This window comes from Alligator mississippiensis, chromosome 2 (assembly GCF_030867095.1).
Source record: "Alligator mississippiensis isolate rAllMis1 chromosome 2, rAllMis1, whole genome shotgun sequence".
Classification (NCBI taxonomy): Eukaryota; Metazoa; Chordata; order Crocodylia; family Alligatoridae; genus Alligator; species Alligator mississippiensis.
The window spans coordinates 57,669,910-57,688,222 of record NC_081825.1 but is presented as its reverse complement, the minus strand read 5'-3'; the positions used below and the strand labels follow the sequence as shown (position 1 = coordinate 57,688,222).

At 39.2% G+C, this 18,313-nt stretch overlaps 1 protein-coding gene across 4 annotated transcripts in view; it reads left to right on the top strand.

Moving 5' to 3' along the window:
- The window catches only part of FRYL (FRY like transcription coactivator), a 323,785-nt gene that overhangs the window by 60,360 nt on the left and 245,112 nt on the right, over positions 1-18,313 (top strand). The window contains exons 1-2 of one of the 4 annotated variants that reach the window (XM_059721718.1): positions 3,777-3,914; positions 9,526-9,622. The exons of 1 other annotated variant lie outside the window; for it this stretch is intronic. The gene's annotated coding sequence lies outside the window, so the exon portion shown is untranslated. Of the gene's footprint in view, positions 1-3,776; positions 3,915-9,525; positions 9,628-18,313 lie in introns of those variants that run through there. 2 more of the 4 variants (XM_059721716.1, XM_059721717.1) reach the window with 2 other exon arrangements.

The following is an 18,313-nucleotide window of genomic DNA, read 5'->3' as shown; positions in this document are numbered from 1 at the left end:
TTATATAATTGGTATGTTTTCATTGTGATAAGACATTTACGAATTAGGATTTCTTTGACTTCCTGTCTATTTGGCTTTTCATTCAGACAAAATCTGTCACAAAATATATCAGCAACATAATTTCTATAGCCTCCTGTTTCTAAAGGTTGTCTTTTTACCTGTTTTCCCCAAGTATAGATGAGAAAAGGAGGATGAAAGATTTTGCAGGTTCAAATTTTATTTGCCTCTTACAGATTATATATAGAAGTTTATATTTGTTAAATATGTTTGATTGTTGACATTAAGGCACTGCCTTCTGCCTCAGCTGCAATCAGTTATTTTCTTTCATGCTAGTAACAGTAAACTTATGGATAGGGAAAAATTACTATCCTTTTCAAGAACTCGGGTATGGTCAGTCTGAAGGCCATTGTTTCAGCATGTTTCCTTAGAACACTTCTCATTAGTTGGGTTTAACTTCCTTGGGCTCTATCCTTCTTATTGACTTTTTTTGCTACAAAATGAGCTAGAAGCCATGAATGACACATTTATCACAACTCATTTCTACTACAGATGTTGCTTGCTTTTTTTTCTTTTCTTTAATGGTATCTTAGGTTCTTTTGCTTGGTAGTGCTACTACATATCTAGGGCTTGATCTACGCTACAAAGTTTTTTTGCTATTATAGTTATATCAGTAAGGAATGTAGGAAAAAGTCATACTTGTTAGCTGGGATAACTATGGTAGAAAAATCCCTGGTGTGGAAGTTTCCACACTGACTGAAGAGAGCTGTTGTTGGGTTAGCTTTACCATCAACCTGAATACCACAAGCAAAGTTAATGGAATACCTTGGTACATGCTGTATATCATTTAGGGCTCTCTGCCAACTGACAGAGGATCTGTACTGCAAGATATGTCCTACATCTTCACACTACCTTGACTCATAAGGCAGGTCCAAACCATGGTCATTATCAGGAGGTTGACATAGATGAGTTAGCCTCCTGTCCGCTGAGGGATTTGGGGATATTCCAACTTTGGAAGCTACAGAGGAGAAAATGGAAAGCAGTTAATTCAAACTAGATGTATAACAACTCTGGCCATTTTTTGCTTGCTAGTGGTTCTGACTCATGAGCTGTATAAAGATGAAATTAAAAAGAGGATTTGTGGGCCTTCCTACTAGAAGAAAATTTACAACGTTCTCCACTTGGCTTCCTTCTATTTATGGAAGAAAAAGCCAGTAGCCAGGAGAGCACAATATTCATGGCATAGTTTCTAAGGCCCTGCAAAAACTCCTTTATTGAAGATGCATGCTGAGTAGGGCTGTGTGAAATTTCAGCACCCGTTTCATTTCTGAGGTGTTTTGGCCTGTTTTTGGCACCTGAAATACCGAATCTGAAACTAAACGGAAGGCTCCGAAATATCTCCTAAATGAAACGAAACCATCTGAAACATTTCAGTAATGTTTTGGATGTTTTGGTGCCTGGCTTGCAGGGGAGACAATTGGAGAAGAGGGATGGAAGGACTATAGCCGGCCAGTGTCTGTGACCTGTCCCTGAGGTCCCTTCCAATCCCAGTGCTGTGGGGGAGGGACGGCAGCCTGCTGTCATCCTGTGTAAAGATCGGGGGGCCCTCACCCCCCGGAGGAGTTCGGCACAGCCCTGGAACCCTCCTGGAGGGTGTGGGCCCCTGGATCTGCATGCGGGATGACAACATGCTGCCACTGCCAGCTGGGGCCAGTGCCAGCACTTGAGTCTGCTCAGCATAGCCAAACACAGCTTGGGGAGCCGTGGGAGAAGCCCTCATGGCTGCCCTGCCCAGCCCCATACATCGCCTGGCCCAACCTTCTGACACTTTTTTTTTTTTTAAAAGCCCTGCACTCACCAGCTGCAGGAGTGGCGACTGGAGCCTCTGGACTGGGGGACAGCGGGGCTCAAACCCCTCCCCCCCGCCTGGCAGCTGCACGGCAAGTGTCACATTATGTGGGTGCAATACAGCTCGGCAGGGCGCCATGTGCTGTCTGGGAGCTGGGGCGGCTCCAGCACCGCTTGGCCCCAGCAGCCCCAGCTCCCAGACAGCGCATGGAGCCCTGCCAAGCTGTGCTGCATCTGCGTGATGTGACAGCTGCCGAATCTCCGAAACAGCGTTGAAACTCTGCAACAGATTCAGCCGAATCAAAATGGAGCAGTTATCCAAAACACCAAAATGAATCAGTCCTCCAAAACGGCCAAATTTGAAATCAAAATGAGACCTAGCCATTTCACATAGTCCTAATGCTGAGCCTCTGTAGGTGGAAGTGTGTGTATTGATTGCTCACTTGATGTAGCTATGTTTAATTGGAGCCCTGATTATCTTCTTCCTGAAAACTGAATTTCTCTCATTCTAAATTTTGTAAATCTCCATACATACAAAATAGGGCTTTCTCCCAAACTCATCCTCCCCCTTGCCATATGAAACTTTGATCTTTTATTAGACCAACTAGACAGTTGCAAATTTTTTTTTTCTTTATTTGCACGCTTTTGGGCATATACGCCCTTCCACAGGCATAAGAGAATGCCAAAGATAGTAAAATTTCTCTCCGGTCACAGTGAAAATTCATCTTTCACAGGAGAGCTCGAGGGTCGTATAAATTCTCCTGGTTGGAAAAATTTAACTTTATGCAAATTAGGCCTGGATAACAATTGGAGCAGTCTGTTTACCTTGAAGGTGTCTAATGACAAGCAGGATGTTGAATTATGCTTCTTGTGATGTTTCATATTTCACATGAGAATTGGTGATAGAAAGGTTTTTCCTGCGCAAGGAATTTTTGTTGTTTTGTGGAAGGAGCAAGCAGTTCAGCCCTAAAATAGTGCATCTCCTAAATATTTTAAGGTCCTGAGCCTTTGTACAGTGGCTACCCAGACTTGTATACTTTTGGGAACTGTGATGACCTTGTATGACTCTAGTGATTACACAATAGTAGTCTGGAAAAATTGGAGGATTCATGTTTGAAGAAGTGTTAGTATCCATTGGCTAGCTTTTGGGGTGGTAGGTGCATGTGGTGCCGAGTTCAACATTGTCCTACTCTCAAAATCTATGGAAGCTCAGCACTTTTCATCAGTGAAGGAGCTTTGCAGGGCCTTGGAGAATGCCATGAATGTCATATTCTCACCAAACTACTTGCTTTAGCTTTGTTCCATTTATGGGAGAAACGGGGAGAATATATTATTTTGATTGGGAAATGTGTAACACTTGTGTAACACTGACTTGGTTTTTGTGTTTAATTTTCTTTTAATGTACATTTCTCTATTCAACACACTGAACAAGGGGAGAAAAACCTTGTTATTATGTAATTAACTTTAATTCGAAGTCAAGCTGAATGCCCTACCTCTTAAAAATGCAGTGTACATGTTTTCTCTTCCATCTTTTTCTCTCTCCACCCTATCCCTAGTTCCATGTTTAAGGAAGTTCTTAGTAGCTTTTATCATAACATCATGCATTCTGAGTATCATAGGAAAAATGTGCCATATCACATGTGAAATGAGTAAAAAAATTATTAATAATCCACATATCTGCCTCAAATATTTGAGCAACCAGATGTGTTATCTACCAGGCATTTCCTGCTTGTCCATTTTTTTATTTATGAGAATATTCAAAGATCTCTTGCAGACAGTTTTTAGTCATATTTTTCTCTTTAGCTAATTTGTATACTTCATATAGGGATTTCACAGTTTTTAGATTTAAAAAAAAAAAAGCTTTTTGATAAGACAAAGTTTACTTGTTTATTTCTACAGGGAGAACACAAGAGCTGCCACTTAACTGGGTTGGATCCTGAGTCCATCTTGCCCAGTACCCTCTGTCACATGGTGGCAGAGAATGAATACTGAAGGGGAAAGTGAACAGTGTATGATCAGGATTTTTCCATTCTTCCTCTCCCAGTAATAGCCGCTAACTCTTAGGCCAGGTACAGACATTATAGTTTTACCACTAAGTGATTGTAAACTGGTTTATACTTGGAACAGAAGAGTGGTTCGGTACGCAAAACCAGTCCATACCTGTAACAGAAATTGGGTACACACAGATTTGGTTTAAAACTGGCAGAACTTAGTCAATGATTTGCCCCTACCCCCACCAAAGGATTCTGTTCACTACCAATCTAAACTACACTGGTTACAGAAAACCATGCAACTTAGATTGATTCTGCCTCAGGCTTTATGAATGTTTGTGCCTAGTCTTAAAGTCCGGGAAGTTCTGATTTAGAGGCTGTATCCTGAACTCCTACGCTCGAAATAAATTTCAGTTCAATTAGGTCAAAATAAATTTCAATCAATGTTTGTATTTATTAATGTTAGGAGAAATATATGCAGACAAGAATCTGATACCTTATTAGACCAACCCAAATAGCTGGAAAATAATTATTAGGCAAGCTTTTGGGTTCAAAAACCCTTCGTCAGGCTAAGGAAGTTTCAGCAGTTGGTGTGTGCTCTTTCTGGATGGAATGAAAAGTAAAGAAGCCAGTGGCTAGGCTGGTATGCATACAAGACAGGTAGTCAGTGCAAATGTAGATTGAGTCGTCAATGGGTGAGAGACGGGGGGAGAGAAGGGGGATGAAAGTGGAGAGATACCTGGAGAGAAGGGGGAGGAAAAATATATTGGAGACATCATGTATGCATTTTTTACAGTTTAACAGTGACTTTGAGTTAAACAGTGATTGCATTTTTCCTGCATTTTGTATTCCTTTGAATATAATGCACTTTTAAAAAGGAAAAACATTCTTCCAGAATTTTCCTGAATCTTAAATTGAAGGGAAAAAAAGTGTGCGAGAAAGAAGCTCTTGTATGCATCATTGGTGTTTTTTATGTGATGCTTTATTTTTTTGTTAAATTTGAGAATAAAAAAATTTAGGTGTCTTAAATTTCAGGTCATTTTGTATTTAAAGAAATATGGTAATACAGGTCTTGTAATTTTGTAGTTTGCTGTGTATGGTAATTGGACCATCATTCAGGTATTGCTTATCCATTCTAGATTACGAATGTACAAGACTTGGGCTGTGGAGCCCATGTCACTGATATAGAGGTCCAGAAATTTGGGGCAGCTAATTGTTGCAGCTCCAAGAGCCATGGCAATTAATGTTGCTGAGGCATATCTTGTCACTAAATTTTGAATCCATAGAGAGTCTCACCCTCATAATCTGCGCTGCAGAACTGCAACATCTGGTCTACAGTGCTGTCTGCTGGGCTAGACATTTGTTGGCAGGAGGGACAGTGGCTGCCATGGCTCTAGAAGCAACAGTAATAAATGCTGATGTCGCCCAATTCCAGTTCTATGGAATGGTCTGGCTCTGTGTTTTGGATCCAGTCTGTGGACCAGTCTTGTACCACTCACTTGGTCCATGGGGCCAAATGAGTTGGACACCACTGTTCTGGTCTAATAAGAGTGATAATTTTGTATTGTTTGGAGAGTCCATGGTGTTTTGATTGTGAAGACTTTGCAAAATTATATCAGAGATCAGAGGTTGGCCCTGTTTTGAGGAAGGAAACAATTCTTCCCTGACTTGTTTTATCATCAAATGAAGCTTTTATTTGTTTTAGTTTGAACAGGCTCATATTATATTCAGTAAACCTCTTGATATAATATTGTTAAAGTATGTAATATTTAAATTGCAGACTTGACCCCGGAGCTCCTTACTGCAATCTTAACTTGTTGTGTCATGCAATTTGTCATGTGATTTATAAAATCGTAGAAAATTGGGGTTGGAAGGGACTTCAGGAGGTCATCTAATCCAACCCCCTGGTCAAAGCAAGACCCTCCTCAACTAGCTCAACTAGATCATCGCAGCCAAGGCTTTGTCTAGCCAGGTCTTAAAAACCTCCAAGGATGAAGAGTCCACAGCCTCTCTGGATAACCTGTTCCAGTGTTTTACTACCTTCCCAGTGAGACGCTTCTTTCTAATAGCTAACCTAAACTTCCCTTGTTGCAACTTGAGGCCTTCTGTCATCTACCACCACTGAGAACGGTCTACATCCATCCCCTTTCAAGCCCCCCATTAGGTAGTTGAAGGCTGCAATTAAATTCTCTGTCTTCTTTTCTCTAGACTAAATAAATAAGCCCAGTTCCCTCATCCCCCAGCACCCTCACCATTTTTGTTTCCCTCTGCTGGACTCTCCAATTTGTCCACATCCTTTCTATAGTGGGGGGCCCAAAACTGAACACAGTACTCCAGATGTGGCCTCACCAGTGTAGAACAGAGGGGAAGAATCACTTCCTTTTGACCTGCTGGCAATAATCCTACTAATGCAGCCTAGCATGTTGTTAGCCTTCTTGGCAAGAAGGTCACACTGTTGGCTCATATTAAGCTTATTGTCTACTGTAATCCCCAGCTCCTTTTCTGCAGAGCTACTGCCCAGCCAGTCGACCTCCAGCCTATGCTGGTGCATGCGATCGTTCTGTCCTAAGTACAGGACTTTGCACTTGTCCTTGTTGAACCTCATGAGATTCCTTTTGGCCCAATCCTCCAATTTGTCCAGATGTCTCAGACAGCATTCTCTAAATCCTAGCCCTACCCTTCAGTGTATTTACTACTCCCCTCAGCTTGGTGTCCTCTGCAAACTTGCTGAGGGTGCACTTTGTCATCTTTCTGGTCGTTGATGAAGATATTGAACAAAACTGGCCCCAGGACTCATCCATGGGGCACACCACTTGATAGTGACTGCCAACTAGACATTGAGCCATTGATAGCTACCCTCTGAGCCTGATGCTTCAGCCAGTTTTCTGTCCACCTTAAAGTCCATTCATCTAGCCTGTACTGGAGGCAACTACACCACTAAGCAGAGTAACACATCATTTAACTTAGGGAAGTTCCCCCTCTCAAGATTTGGGGGAGAAAAAACTAATAAGAAACCTCTTCCTCCCATTGTTTCTTTCCTTTTCCCAGTATGACCAGGGAAACTCCTGTAGGGATCCTTTCATTTTCAGAGTGAGCATTCTATACTTGTGAATAGTAGTATAAGCAAGGGCCTAAAGGGTGAAGGTATGGCAGCATCTATCCAATTTTTTTATACTCAAGCATTGTTGGCTGTAGCCATGTTGGCCTAAAATCATAGGCAGGCAAGGTTCTTTGGGTAGATGTGTGATATCTTTCATTAGACCAACTAAATAGATGGAAAAAAGTTATTTGCAAGCTTTCAGGCACAAACACCCTTCCTCAGACAGAGGGAGACTTTTGGCTTATGGCTAAGCTATCCATCTGCCAGACCATCTGCTGTCTTGTGGCTGCAGGCAGAGTTTCACTGGGTGGTGTCTACAGGTTCCCTTAGACCTATTTGAGGGGCATTGGGCACTAGTGTGTATTGGTTTATTGATTTGAAAAGTTGGCAGTTGTCCCCTCAGATGTTCACTGGTTCTTTGCAAGGGCTGTTCTCTGGGGATCTGTGGGCACACCTACATGAGACGCTTATTACAGAGTTGCCTAGTTAGCTCTGCAGTAAAATTTTACCATTCTGTATGTGTGGAGCTATCCAGCTGGAGTAACTAATTAACTCAGCCGTAGGTTGGTATTATCAGATAAAAGTACTATCCTATGGCGGAGTTCACTCCTCATCTGCATCTATACCTGTGCTGAGGTGGCTGGCTGGGACATGAGGGTGCTTCAGTGTGGCTAGCCCTAGCTGCTGGCTAGCCCTGCACTGAAGCACCTTCATGCTCCGGCCAGGCCCTCCATACCACGTTGAGCTGTATCGGAGCAGTCCTGGGCTGGCAGGCTAACCCTTGTGGCCCCCTGCCAGCTGGGGGTGCACTGCCCTGGTTCAGTGTGCTGCAGTCCTGGGTGCACATGTAAAAGAATTTTAGGGAACATTTTAGGGAAAATCTAGGAGAGTGTGCAGCGCTAGAGATGCATTGGAATTGGCTTCTCTGCTGAATAGCATGACCTCTAGCCAAAAGGGGAAGCAATTCAATAACATGACATTAAGTATTGAATAGAGGAGGGGGCAGTTCAGTGATATGGCCTAGTGAACTAATCTGGCGGCAGAGTAAAAACATACATACATTTTCTAACTTCTGCTCTAATGTGGCATCTCTCTAGCTGTGGTCAGGCTACTTAAACTGTACTAGTGTCCTCATCTGTAGAATCAGGGTACTATTACTTATCAGTTTCTAGAGGAAGATTGTGACAATTGAATATAAACATAATATAAGTCTTAAACTTGACTGCAGTGCCTATACAGCAGTGTGACTGGGAACATGGCATCTCCAGCCTCTATCTTCTGTCCCTTCCACAATCTTAAACTAGGGCTGGAAGGGATCTCCTGGATTATCAAATCCAGTTCTCTGCTATTACAAGCAAACCACATTGGTAGGGACCTACCAAATTCACGATTATGCAGTTTCCATGGAAGTTGCAAATTTGGTAGGTCCCTTGTGAAAAATCCCAGTCCATGTGAAAGAGTGCAAAAAAGGAAGCGAGCAGTGGAGGGGGGAGCTGCTGCAAACAGAAAAGCATGGGAAGCCCTGGCGTCCTGGAGTATGGGGAGGAGGGAGAGGTTAAGTGGGGTGGAGATTAGCCAAGGGGCCCTGGAAGTTTGCCCCTTGCTGGAGAGAGCCATCTAGCTATCTGGCAATCTCCAGGGTGGGGTGGGACTTCCAGGGCTCCTCAGCCAATGAAAGGTATGGGGGGGGGGAAAGGAGGAGGTGCCATGATGTGCTGTGAAAATGGCTCCAGACACCATGCCGTGACTGTGAAAAACCGAGGCAGCCTCCATGATTTGGGTAGGGGCTAAACATCACACAATCCTGTTCGTAAATTGATCAAGGTCTGTCTTGAAGGTTTTTGGTTTTTGCTGCTGCCATTCTTATTGGGTAGCCATTACAAAGCTGATAGTAATAATGATGGTCTGATTTCCAACCTAAATTCATCCACAGTCAGTTTATGCTCAAAATATTAGAAACTGTATATACAGTCAAGTTGACAGGAACCTGCAGTTTATATTTTGTAGAAAATTGTTCTAGGTTCTTGTTTGTGCAGTAAAGCTTTCCACTTGATTATCTATCAGTGGATAAATTTTCTTAGGATATTATTATTCTTGATTGTTCTGTTCTCCTCCATATGTACAGAACCACTGGAGAGGACATTACAACTTGACTTATTAAAACACTTGAGCTCTGTTTCAGTACCTTTTTGAACAATCTAATTTTTAATAGTCATGGGTATCAGGCATTCTGTTTTACCTTAACTTAAACTTTATTTGAAGGTCTAGTTTTTGCTTAATTTATACATTTGCCTACTCTACATTTGCAAGGTGCTTATTTATTGTTTGGAGGCTACACATATGAATTTACATTTTTTTGAAAGGTTGTCTGTTTAAATCTTTGTTTGGATGCTGGCAAATACGCTAGCATCCATTATGTTGACTAATACGCTAGCATCCAATACACTAAATGCTAGGTTTTAACTTTAAAAGAAAGCAAAATTATAAATATTCAGACTAGTGTCTGACTATTCAGTGTAAATATTTAACAGTAGAAGCTCAACATTTTATTTATTTATTTATTTTTATTTTTTTTTTTTTCTTCCTTAGATAAAGCAGTTCATTTGACTCTGGTTTAGGTCCAGAAGTTCTTCCTTATTAATCAGCCCCAGATTCAAAAATCAGGATAAATGAATTGACTTTGAAGGTATGGTAAGTTCTAAAGGGCATTTTATGCACTTGGCATGTTAAGTAGGTCTATTAAAAAGGGCATTTAATATGTTTGTCACACCACTGGGGAACTTTCAAATTAATTATAATAGCTTATTAATAATTTTAGTTTTGTCTGTTAATTCCTGATAGAATGCTGTCTGAAGCAGGAAACACAGCTAGACTCACAAATGCATTTAAACTTATTCTAAAAAGTTATCGGTGCACCGTGCTCTTCTAGGCACAAATTGTTTTAGGAAGGAAAAAATCCCTCCTGCTTCAGCATAATGCCAATGTTCTTGAGTGTAACACATGTAATAGAACGTGAGCTGGTAACCTAAAAGCACCCAGAGATGGCTTACATATAGTAATGTTTAGAGGGTCATATTTTCATTGGGTATCTGTAAAAATAGTAAACTAAACACATCTGAGCCTAGGGATATAAAAGATGATTATATTTTAAGAAATCCTTGGCCTATAATTGCCAATTCTCTATGCAGCACTTAATCTATTTAATTATTTCAGGTTAGGATGGAGACACCGGAAATTTACACGCTTTTTTTTTTTTTTTTGCCTGAGCATTTTTCTCTGCATTTTCCTATTCATGCAACTACTTTCAGTTCTTTGCAGCATATCACTAATCCTTTCATGAGGGAGGTCACCTTTTTTGTGCGAGTGATAATATAGGAAACTATATCTAACTATCAAAAGTTAGATTTAATGTTATAGTCTGTATTTTTCTATATAATTGAGCTAATTCCAATAGCATATTTAATGGGGAAAAAATTTGTTCTAAAGATCTACATTTTCAGTTGCTTCACTGGAATATGGAAGTTGGAAAACTTTTTTTTAGAATTCATAAATATTGATATATTGATGTATTAACTTTTAGCATTAATTTAATATCTGTGCATTGTGAAATTCTTTGTGGCTGAGTTGGAAGATGGTACCTTAATTTTACAGTTGCACAATAACACCCGTGTAACCAGTTATTCAGTTTTAAAGACTAGAATTTTATATGTGCAGCAGGCTATGCCGTTTGTTTGATGCTTGAATTAAACTTGAAGGAAAATAAGAAAACATCTTGTCTTAAAAAGAGTACATTATAAAATATAGTTACTGCAATATATTAAAAAGCTGAACATGGTTAGTATGAATGATTTTGAGGTGTCTTGAAAATATGACTTGGATAATGAGTTGCTTTGTTGATGAAAATAACTGTTTAAAAGTTGGTTGCCTTTTCAGTAACAGAGGTTCAAAATAACTAGTAGTATACAAAATATACCTGAATGATGTCTGATGTTTTCCACAAGGTCATGGGAGGGGTAAGGACTTATTCCTTAGCATATTATGAGACCTCTTATTTTAGCTTTAGGTTATTTTACTTCGTAGATATAATCATATATTGCTTTGTTTGTTTTTTAAATCCAGCTTGTGAAAAGTGTTTTAAGAAATGCAAAGGGATTCTTCAGTTATAGATCTGAATGCTTTCTCTTCCAAATAAGTCTCCATTACTTTGATAGTGTTTTCTCTAACATAAATACATGGATAGCAACACTTCTCTCTCTCCCGCGCACACACACACTCTCTCTTCTTTTTTAAAGCACCCTAAAAGCCTACCAAAACAAGGCATTCAGTTGCCCGTGCTTTACCCCCTAAGGAGGAGATGAGGGATCAAACAGCATGTGAACAGATGTGTAGTAACATTACTTAAGGTACTCAGATGCTCAGGTATTCTGGTGATGAGAATGGTAAAAGAACCCTGCTAAAATATACTTTTTTAGCATAATAAAATGTTGCTGACACTGTTGCTTACTGTACAAAGAGTATAACTGGTTTAAGGCATGTAATGCTGGAGTTAGTAATGCTGTTTGTAAAGCTGGTGAGTGGACTTTTTAAAAGATAAGCGTTATCTTTGAATGCAGATGAATACTCCTCCCTGCGCCCTTAATTAAAATGAAGAGCTATGTAACTATAAAAAATAAACTTAATGTATAATTATAAATTCATCTCCTTTTAAAGTAATCACAGTGCTAAACATTACTTAATAGCAGTTAACAGACATTGTATATTAAAGTTGGTGGCTTGTTGTTTGGTTTTTTTATCAGTCTGTGCAGTAAACGCCTCTCTAAAATCTGCCTTCCAGCAGCTGGCAGCTGACGTACTAGTGTTTGGCACCACCCAGGTTCAACATGATATCACTATATGTAAAGTAGTTTGAGTAGTCCACCTTAATGTCTCTTCAAGGAAGTTAGTACAAGTGCCTGGGTGCATTGTATGAAGCTAAATTGCTGAATTTAATTGCTGTTGGGACTATAGAAGGAGCAGGAAAATGGAATTTTTAAAAAAAGTTGTTCCTGCTGTCATTTCTGGAGATGTGGTTCTGGATATTGGAGATACAACTTGTGAAAGCTCCCCAAGGCTACTGAAGATGAGACGGGTCAGCCTGCTTTCATTAGGACAGACCATAGATGAGGATGAAGAGACAGATTTTTTGCCTTCTAATCGCAGCATGTTTCTACATCGTCACCTTGGTAAAGTAAAACTTCAGGAACTCTTATCAGTTTACAGATGTTCTGGTTAATCTGAATAGTTGTTAAGCATTAGAAAAGGGGTTTTGTTTTTCTGATATTTTTATTACAGATTTCACTTCAGAGGTGCTTCTCTTCAACTTAATGTTCAAACTATTAATAATTTATGTTGTTATTTTAAAGCAGTCTTATAGCCAGGGTTTTTGTCTATACATTGTAATATGCAGTTCTTTAAGATGAATATCCATTTTCAAAACAAGTTTTCAGATCAAACAGCATGATTCTGATCCTACCCTGAGACAGCTATATGTGCAGAATTCAGTACCATTTAGAGTCCTATTTATTTTAGTGTAGGATCAAATATTTCTACCACATTTGAAAACCTAAACAACATTAAAAGGCTTACAGCAGCAGTCTCCCAAGTCTGCCTTTTTTCTCATTGAGAGCTTTTATTTTCAAGTCTTTCCTCTCCCCATTTATTTTTTTGAAGATTTCAGATCTCCTAAAAATATAAATGCCAGTTAAGAAAGTACTGATTGTGTTTTTGTGTATATAATGGCATGTTTATTTATACTAGTGAGTTATATTTTTACTTCCTTTTTAAAAGGCTAAACAGTCTTTTCATATCACACATTCAATATGTTAATGTTCAAATATTTTAAATACTCCCCCATTAAAAAAATAAAGATGCAGATTTCTATAACTGTTTCAAATAGTTCATAGTGGTGTGTGCTTCCTGCTAGTTTTGCATTTGGCTCTGGATAAAATTGACTATCATTAAGTTAGCTTTTCCTCTGTGCCTGAAGTGGCAGCTGCAGAATTTAATACTCTTTGCTGTCCATTCCCCAAGGGCTGAACTCGAGGTCCATGAGCGAGGCATAGCAGAACCCCTTGTTTTGAAGGCTCTCAGTTCTGGAATTCATTTCTAGGGCTTTTCAAAACAAGAATCATGCAATGTTTCTGTCATAATGCAAAATGTGGGATTGGGTTTTTAACATTGGGCTATTTGGTATTGTTGTATGGAAGTAGAGAACAATTTAGTTTTGTTAGCCAAGTTGTCTAGTTGCCCAACAAATTAGAAAGTACTACTTGTTGCAGCATCATGGGCCACTGACATTCACTGCAGAACAAAATTGCTGTATAACTGCTGTTGCTAATATGTGAAAGGCTCTAACCAGAAATTCAACAGGTAGCTTCTGAAGGGATGGGGTACAGTTAGCTGAGTTTGTGTCCCTTTTGACTCAATATCCATGCTTGAATCCTCCAGGAACTATTGTAATTTGTTGTTGCATACTACACTGTGGTGCATATTTATAAATATTTCAATAGGCAGGTTTGGTTCATCTGTATTAAAGGATAATATATTTATCTTTAACCTTTATCACATAAAGCTGATTTTTTTTTTTCAAATATTTCTTGTAGTAACTTACAGTAGTGGTTCTCAACCTTTTTAGATTCAAAGCACCCATCAGAAAAATGCCAGTTTTTAAGTTTTCAGTCATTTTTTCACTACAGAAAGATAATAGAAATTATTCTGTTGCAAAGAATGCAGGACCACAACATGTCACTGTGTTTTTGACACTGTGGATGCCTATTTGAAATCTCTGGGTTTATCTTTTGAATCGTGTTTGCACACCTAACACCTAACATTGTATGGCACCCTTGAAAAAGATCAAGGCACCTCAGGATACTGGAGCACCCTGGTTGAGAGCTACTAATATAGGTATAATTTGCCATGACCACATAATGTTCTTTTAATAAATATGTAATGATACATATCAACTTACTAATATGGAAGTCTCTCTGCTACTTTCTGTCCACCTCTAGAACACCTGTTCTGAATTAGATGTTTCCAGGTACATGTGCTGATTGCCTGACTTAAATGCTCGTATAGTTAAAAATAGGTGTGGTGTATCCTTACCAGACGCACCTTGACCTATCTAATGATGCTTAAATGCTACTAACCTCATATCTGCAATACAGCACATGCAAATATTTTACAAACCTAGGAAGCAAAATCTATGCAAGGTGAAAAATAGCACTGTTTGTTTTAGGGTGGTGCCTGGAGACAGAATGTTTGATTTATGTAAAAAGACCAATACCTGTCTTAATGAGTTTACTTTTTGTTCTTTAATATTTATAGTCTGACCAGTGAGATTTCTTCTGAATGCTTCTGAAATGAGGCGATTGGTCTTCATGAGTCTAGGCTACCTCTCTATTTAGGTAAAAGTCTAGGCTACCTCTCTATTTGGGGACAGAGCCTCAGGCCCTCCTCCCCACCCCATCTGGGCCCACTCCCCCTTCTCTCCTGCTGCTTGGGGTCTGAGCCTGCTCCCCCCCAATCTCCGCTGCAGCGGTGGGGGGAAGGGAGGAACGGGCCTGGGCCTGAGGGTGTGGAGAAGCCGGGCTGCTGCAGGGAGGGCAGCAGGCCCAGGCCGACCTGGTGGCAATGGGGGGACAGAAAGAGTGAACTTGGGGCTGACATGGGGGAGGAGTCGGCCCAGGCCTGAGGAGGGGTGGGGGGAGGAGGCCTGCTCCTTCCCTCCCGCAGCCACTGCCACAGCTGTGTTGGGCTAGGCTGGCTTTTCCCCCACTCGGGCCCTCTTCCCCCCTGCATTGGGCCCAGGACGTTGGGCCCGCGTTCCCCAGGGCATTGGGCCCACATTCCCCCTCACGTTACCTGCAGGAAGAAGGGCGTGGGTGGTGCCAGCACAGTTGGCCTTGCCCCACCCTGCTCCGTCTGCTGTGTCCCCACCATCATGGCAGTGCGCTGCCTTCTGTCAGAACACTTGTGCTCTGATTTGCTGTTTGTCAGCCAGGCAGAGTGCAAATCAAGAATTACAGACAGACTTAGGCTGTTTATATTATTAAAGTTTTTAAATAAAGGTGAATAAATATGAACTCAAAGTAAATAGAAATGAAATAAGTTCTTTGGGGTTTTATTAATATGGAGGAACTGAACTTGAAAGGAAGAAAGAACAATTCTTTAATCTAAAGATCTTGGAAATTTAAAATGTGAGTGACATCAAAAGGAGGAGGAATAGAAGGGATCTGCAATACTTCAGCAGCCTTCCTTTTTTAAAATAAAATAAATGTTAATGGTAGCCTTAAAAATTGCAGTAGCTGACAAAGATCCTCTAGCTGTAAGACAGTTTACATAAGTGTAAAGTTTATCGAAGTACCGTTTTTATCCCGTTTCATAATATAATTGTCAAATCGACAGTCTATATCAATATCTACCTGTGAGCTGCTTGTTTAAAAATAGATTATGCTTATGTTAGAATAAAACAGCACTACTATTGCATTAAATTGAAAGGAAATCATGCAGGTAGAAGTTATCTTCAGCAGTGAAAATGAAGAGGCCTTCATTTAACCTTGTACTTGATGGTTGAACAAATGAGGATGACAAGCATACAATACTCTAATCCGGCTGTTGAAGAGTAATTCTTTATTCTGACTCGTGAAATGTCTGCCAACTGGCTGTCATTAGAAGCAATTTCCTCAAGTCAGTATTACATGACTATTATCACAGAATAGTGTGATGTCATCATTTACGAAATGCAGATTTATAGTCTGTTCTGGGATCATGCTTTTACAATAGCAAATAGCAGCTGAATCCTCTTTAAATTATCTGCTTATTTCTATTTTTGTATCCTGGTAATGGAATGAAGTGCTCTTCTAGAACAGGGAAAAGAGCTGGTGCATTACCAGTGGGGAATATAATAGAAAGCAGGTGTCCGTCAAAGCAGGTAATGAAAACGATCAATAAAATAGACATGTAACCCTTAGGAAAATATGTATTAATATCAGCAGTTACAAGAACATTTGTAATAAAGCTGTTTTAAAAACTTGAACATTTTATCTAATAGTGAGGTTGCTTATCCTACACATGACTGGTAGGTATGTGGCTAGAAACAGAAATTTTACAGGTACTGTTCCTGTTTTTGAAAAACTAAATATTGTTACTTAATGTCTTATAAATGAATGTCGATTTAGATGTACTGCTAGGTTTGGAAAATTAACTGTTAAAGGGTGTATAAACCAATAACAATGTTGATGATAACACTTAAAGATGGAGGAGATTCTTTATGTGACTGTAGCAAAATATTTTGTGAGCTTTAATGGAGCTTAAATGATGAATATTTTTTTCTTTTAGTTTTAGGGTACAGTAACCAATATTTCCTTTAAATGTGTATTAGTAATGTTTTGCTGCTTGATTTAAGGCAGGGTTTAGAAGTGTGGATTTTCTAAACTTCATGGGTTTAATACGTATTTAATAAATCTTTTAATACATCTTTAATAAAATAATAAAAAATAATAAATTTATTAAATGTTTAATAAATCTTTCTTCACATATATTCCAGAAATAGTCTTCAATACCTGTTTCATATAAAGCTAGTAAGATCACTCCAGTAAAAGAAAACCAAAAACATAACTTTATAAAATACTTGTATATGATCAGTCTAGAACTTTTTACAGCTGATGGAGAACACAATTTTACAAAATGATTGTATTATTTAATAGCTGTCAGGATGCCTAGTATGGTATAAGATCCGGTATCAAGACATTCTTGGTCTCCAAGTGATTCCAACCCAGAAGGCAGACGCACAAAGCCAAGATCAACCGGAAATCCTAACGAAGAAAATTTTAACTAAATTAATATATGATTTAAAGAGAAAATGGTACTTTCCCTTCAGCTTTTTGTTTGTATTCTGTACTCTTTCTGTTACTGCACAATGTTGTTACAAAGGTCAGCTTTCCTAGTTCTTAGATGGCATAGACAATTGATAGCTACAGCTACAATTCACAAGGCATCCAGTTCCATAAGCAGAAATATGCTTCACTTGCATTGCATAGCAGAGGAATTGATTTTATGGTACAGTTTTAACAATGGTGAACTGGTATAAATCAAATCTGTAATAGCTGTACTAAGGATTTTGAATTTATCTGTGCTTAGGGGTGTTCTCATTACTCACTTATGGTTAAGTTTCTTCTGTATATTAAAGTTGTCACCTTTTATCAACATAAATTGCATTTCTCTAGAAGCAGGTCTGTTAGTAGAACTGAGATGGATAAGTTTTTTGGTAGTAAAGCATTGATTAAGAGATCTGTGGTTACTCGTAAGCTGCTAAGGAGGCTGTCCAGGTTCTGTATTTAAAGGTGCCAAATTCAAGTTCTTCACTAGTAATCTACAAGGCGGGTGGGAAGGACAAGCAGTACTCTCAAAAGTTGCATCTATTTTTCTTGAAGGAATTCTAGAGGATGGTTTCATTTAAAGGATATCATGTGAGGGTCTGGTTATGATCCAACATGTTTACCTTCCTTCATAAGGAAATGAGTATTTATAGGAATAGCATAGTCTACATTTGTGCAGGGGCTTGGGATAAATGACCCCTGTGATCTCTTCTAAACAAATGATTCTCTATTTTGGAGAAAAAAATAGAATTCTTTGACAATGTTAATTAACAGAAAATGTAGACAGTTCCTGTTGGTTATTAGTATCTTGCTTAATAGAATCAGCCACATATTAGAATTAAAATCTTACAGCTTAATCCATAATACAGCCTTTCTCCCCCACTATTAGAAATAATGAGTAGAATACAGTGAAATGCCAAGACTGCACAGAGTTTTTTGAGAGAACTCCATGGGGTTTTTACTTTGTTCAGTCTTTAATAAGTAGCAGCAAAGTAATCTTGGCTTCTAGATCAAAAATACTTTTTTCCAGTGTGATTCTAATAACTTGTGGACACTGTATCTGTTCCAGAACCCTGTTAGTTACTGGCTTGGTTACGGTTCAAGTAAAATAAATGATACTTAAGAGAGGCATCTGTAGTAGAGGTGACAAACATCGAAGAGAATGAATTCTATTTTTTTTTATTATCTTCTGAAGGTTGGGATAAGCATATGTACCCCCTGGAGTTTTTATAGCTGTTACAAATGATGGTGGAGGTGTATATGAGTTGTGGAGATCCTAGTTTGGCCTGTAGAACTTCTCTGAGAGATAGAAAGAACCAAATTTAGCTGATGGATCCCAACAGAAAGGTGTATGGCTGACAGTTTTTGTTTTTTAAAACACCCTAAATGCCAAATGATTTCATAGAAATAGGACATGATTGTGGAATCCCAAAATACTGTTTCCTTAAAGTTTCTTTACAAAA